We start from the raw sequence: 5,373 nt of genomic DNA on the forward strand, positions 1-5,373 counted from the left end.
TACCCTTATAAGTAACACTTTATTTGAAGGGGTGTGCATAAGACTGACATGACACTGTCATAAACATGAAGGAGTCTTTATGAATGTTTATGGCAGTTGTCATGAAGTGTCATTTGGTAAATAATGACACTTTTAATGAAAAGTTGCTCTAAAAGTTGCATTAAAAATTCATTAAAAATGCCAACTTTGCATGATTTTGTAAATTATGATAATTTAATGCAAAGTTGGCATTTTTAATGGACTTTTAATGCAACTTTTAAAGCAACTTTGCATTAAAAGTGTCATTATTTACCGAATGACAGACACATCATGACAACAGTCATAAACATTCATAAAGACTTCTTTCTGTTCATGACAGGTGTTATGTCATGTTTATAACAGTGTCATGCCAGTCTTATACACACACCTTCAAATAAAGTGTTACCCTTATAAGTTATGAATCTTCTTCAGGAACACTGTTTAAATTATTTGAAGGCACAGAATCAGCCCGGAAGAGGTTCACATTCTCAGGTGAGAGAGACTCACCTGGTATAAAGTTAATTTTTCCGCCCTGGAATTACACTGAACATAAATTAGTTTAATCAAAGCATGTCATGAATATCTGTGCATGTACTCCATCTTAAGTCCAGAGCATGCCATTTTTTTTTTACTTTTACCACTAGTTGATATTATGCATATGTTACCATCGTGACGCCCTATATGGCTGCAGCTGCTTCAGCTCCTGGTAATACAACCAATTTATTGCTTAGTTAATTCAATATGCATACAAGATATAACATAAACAACATTATTCAGAGGTGCAGTGATTTTATAGCAGCTGTGTGAATGATCTATTCATCTGTTGATTTGCTATTAATCCACGTTAATAGCGGATATAGAGGGCCCCAAAAACAAATTTTGCTTAGTCCCCATGGAACATGTATTTTTCTGGAAGGGGAAACATAAAAAAAAATTGATGTACAAAATGTAACCAATTGTGTTTTTCCATTAAATCTTAATCATTATAAAGAATATTTTTTTTCTTTCATTTCTACAAAAAACACCAAAGGAGAGAAAAAAAAATTGAAAAAATAATTTTTTGATTTTTGATTTTTCTCTTTCCTTTTCATCCAATACACAGCAAGATTTTTTTTTCTCTAAGCCCTTAAGGGTAAATGAAAGTGTATATTTTTTAATCCCTTTTCTCTCTTGTCATTCATTTTCTGTCTACAAAAAAGGTGCTGTCACAAGTTACAATGAAAAACAAAAACTATCTATCTATCTAAAAAAAAAATCCCTTCTCACCCTCCGCGGGTGGTCTCTCTTTCATCCTCTGAGCTCGGGTCCTCTACCAGACGCCTGGGAGCTTGAGGGTTCTGCGCAGTATCTTGGCTGTGCCTAGAACTGCACATTTCTGGACTGAGATGTCTGATGTTGTTCCTGGGATCTATTTTAGTCACTGCTCCAGTTTGGGGGTGACTGCCCCACAGGCACCACTGTGACGTGCGGTGAGGTTCATTGCTGGTGAGGCACTGACTTATGACTTAGGCACAATGCATGTTATTGGATGTACGGAAATTTCGGGCAGGCATACAACGCTGGAGGGCAAAAAGACTAACCTTTTACATGTCATCCATAGCCACGTTAACTCAGTGAAACTTAGAAATGTAGGTATTGATTTCGTGCTATGATCCACAGCAAAGTGATCTGTATTTGTCAAGCTACGCAGACTCGTTGCCATAGCAACTGACAACAATGCCACTTCATCTTTTAGGATTTAACACCAAAAAATATTCAAGAATTTATTTTGCACACAGAACAGAACATTTAGTCTGTTGCTGTAGTACGTTTTAGGCTTAATGTTTAATTAATAAATAATTGCTGTGGTAGATTAGCTACCGCTTCTTCTTAACTGAATTATTTAGACATACAAACTGCCCACAAAACGCACATTTCATAAAAAAAAAACAAACATCTTATTGCTGTCTTACCTTTATGTATCAATGAAATCCACGTACCGCTAATTCTGCACAAAAATATCCGTTCATCCAAAGCCTTTGGATTAACTTTTCCTTTGAGAAATGAACCAGATACATAAACTGACACATGACAGGTTTCTTCTTGTAACTCCACGCTATGCTAGCTAGCAGTAGTTATTTTGTACATTGAGCTAAAACTGTTTGAGCATTCTAGATAAAACCTAGCAAACTCACAGGACTCATCGTCCCTCCAAGGTTATTTCTTCTCCCTCTCTTCCAGCCAGTTGCTGAGACAGACTAGCCTATTCACATTTTCAGAGCTCAAGGCAGCTCTGCTATTATTTACAATGTGCCCTGCTAGTGAGAAGAGTCCCTCACATGGGACAGAAGTGGCAGGGCTAATCAGGTACTTATGGGCCAGGACAGAGCAGTGGGTGAGTCCCTGCTCGAATGGAGCACCACTGCAGCGGCAGGTTTGTCTGACTGATGTTACATAGTTACACAGAATGTTCCTCATTTGCTTTGCATTTATTTGGTAGAGTTTTTAGTTTAAGCTTTTTGGTGTTTTAACTGTTAGCCGTAAGTCGGCCAACAGTTAAAACAATTAAACTGAGACATATGTTTCAGTATAATCATGAAACCAGGAAATCATGCATTCTGTATAATGCAAACGGTTATTTGTTTAACTTGTTAAATTTGTTGTCTTTCAGTAATTGAAATTAACTGATTACATTTCCACCCCTACTCTAAATCAAATTAAATATAAATGCTCCAAAGTAACAAAAAAATAACCTTTAAAAGTAGCTCCCATATCTTTATCAATATTATATTATATTTATACTGAACATTTTATTTTCATAACCACCTTTGTACACCTGTAAATATTTATACCCTGTATAGCACTTTTGGATAGATGCAAACTACATTTCGTTGCTTGTACTTGTGACGGTGCAATGACAATAAAGTTGAATTCTATTCTATTCTATTCTAAGTGCGTTAGAAGTCAATTACCTGAAATGTATTCAAAGAACTGAAATAGTAGAATAATAAATGTCATTTGTTGAATCTTCCTGGGTATTTTCGCCAAAAGTTTGTGATTTAGGGTCAAAAGAAAATATTGTCAAATCATCTTTTTTCAAAGTTCATAATTGTCTGACAGAGTTGAAAATATTTAATGGTGAAAACCGATTACTATTTTTTATACAAAATTTTAAAAAAATGCTCATTGTTCTTTGCTTTGCTTCGTACAAGGGTCTGGACCCGCGGCTATTGAAAAACAATTGCTTCCCTGAGGCATGAAATCTGTTGAAGATTTAAATGAATGGATCTGATTTTGCGCTGGTGTTTGGCCGTGATGTGTGTAATGCGTCAGCTAAACCGTGAAGTAAGCTATGCTATGAAGCTAACCATAAATTCTGTGTGCTGTAAACAACAAACCCCCATTGTAAGGAGCCAAAAGACATCTTTGCCAATAGTGAAATGTCAAATATTTATTTTGCTGCAACTTTACTTTCTCAATATCTGGAAGTGTGACAAATATGGACTAGATGGCTTTGCTCACTTCCTTTCCTACTGCCAAACTACAACTACTGGGAGACTAGATCAGGGAGTCATGTACAGAAACATGACTTTTTTCTGTTACCTTATTGGCTCGGTTTAAGTTCTACAGTGGAAATCAAGCTTAACAGGAGGAATCCCACATGAAGCACTGAAGGGTGATGAGAATCGAGTGGAAATGTGTAAGAAATCAAACAGATTTAGAGCATTAATAGAAATTTCTATTCTGGTAATTATGTACATCACATACCTGTATGACATGAGTCCATCCTCACTTGAGATCAGCTCCTCGTTGTTTCCTCCCGTTGCCTGTTGATGTCTTCCTCTCCAAATGCCAAAACACCCGAGTAGTTTTTTCAGTATTGTGTTTATACAATTTTTTTTTTGTTGTACATTACAACAAGCACATTTTATGATTTTCTTTCACCTCATGAAAAACCATTTTCAGTTGCCCTTTTTTTTATCTACTTCAGAATGTTTTGGCTTATAGTATGGAAAGATTATATTTTTTAAAAAATTAACATGTCTCAAAAAGCATTTCTTTTGGCTACGCCGTCATGATTCTTTTTCATGTATCGACCATGACTGCTTCCGTATGAACTGACCCTGAATGAGTGTCTCTGTGGACAGTTTAAATTTAAAGAGCAGTGGCCTTATATAAGAGCAACAGCTCAGAAACGAGTCTTTGGTTTGAGATAATTAACTGATGTCAGTGGCAGATGCTCCAGCTGCGGGGCATGTGACAAGATTAAGCTACGCTATAACTGGTGCTTGGTCACTGAATACGTAAAGGAACGCCGTGAGGCTGACACACCGCCGCCCATCAGAAACATCTCTCACTGTGTCTGGCCAAGGTCCCAGAAATGACCTCTACAAGTACAAACATTCTCTTTTTCCTCCTTTAACAGCCCCTTCTAACTGACCTTCCTGTCTTCTTCAATTGCATCACATTACACAGCCTTCCACAGCTGTAGTCCACAGCATCCAATAGTGCATGAGCCTGTGACGCGACGCCTGAAGCTGGGGGATGAAATGCGCTGCTCGGTTACGGACATGCACATACGTCTTTGCTGTAATTGTGAGAGCCTTGCGCCGGCTGGTTTTCCCCTCTGGCTAACCTTACCACTCACCTTCTGCTGCATGCTGCATTATCTAGAAAGTCCAGAGCAAAAACAAAGTGATTTGTTGTTGTAGCCATCTGGGGTTCAGTTCAGGAGAGTAGCCCTAGGGAGAAGCCTGCAAACCTGTGTGATTAATGTTGTTCCATAATCTGTGTGTGTGTGTGTGTTTGCGTGTGTGGGGTTGTGTGTGTGTGTCTGAAGGTGGAAAATTAAACAAGCAGATGATGACACAAGCTGCTTTAGACCTTCAAATGTTGCTTACTGCATGTTTGTGCCTCAAAATGCCGGGCTAAGTTCAAAGCGCATCTTACCAGTGAAAGTGCCTCCAGTGGATTGTAAGGAGGGAGTTAGCATTTGAGTTCCAATTGCATATTTACATGGTTCATGGGTCCAAACCTAATACCACACTTCATGTGGCTTGTCAGTTCCACTTCTACTCTCAAAACCGTTAGAACATGCTGGAGCTTACATTAACATGTTGGAGAAGGGATATGTCCAACTTTTTCACTCTATGTAAAAGGAGGAAAATATACTTTCAGATAAGACTAAGTAACATGAAATCCCAGATGAAAAATAATTTTCATGAGAATTTTATATCAGCAGCTCCCAAAGTTCAGGTTCAGACCCCGTTGTGGGGTCGGAGCACTAGAGTAGGGGTCTTTTATGAATATATAAAGGTATACCTTGCTAGTACTCGGTTGGATCACTCTTTTAACTGAAAACTGCTTCAGTTCTTA

General features: G+C 37.8%; 1 long non-coding RNA gene across 1 annotated transcript in view; it reads right to left on the minus strand.

The window, feature by feature from the left end:
• LOC107838674 (uncharacterized) overlaps window positions 1-4,480 on the minus strand; it is a 14,652-nt gene extending 10,172 nt beyond the window's left edge. Inside the window, exon 1 of the long non-coding RNA XR_001664758.1 lies at window positions 4,470-4,480. This is a non-coding gene — a long non-coding RNA (uncharacterized LOC107838674). The remainder of the gene's footprint in view (window positions 1-4,469) is intronic.
• Window positions 4,481-5,373: the final 893 nt, after the last annotated feature.

Source organism: Poecilia formosa, unplaced genomic scaffold (genome assembly GCF_000485575.1).
Source record: "Poecilia formosa unplaced genomic scaffold, Poecilia_formosa-5.1.2 Scaffold294, whole genome shotgun sequence".
Taxonomy (NCBI): domain Eukaryota; kingdom Metazoa; phylum Chordata; class Actinopteri; order Cyprinodontiformes; family Poeciliidae; genus Poecilia; species Poecilia formosa.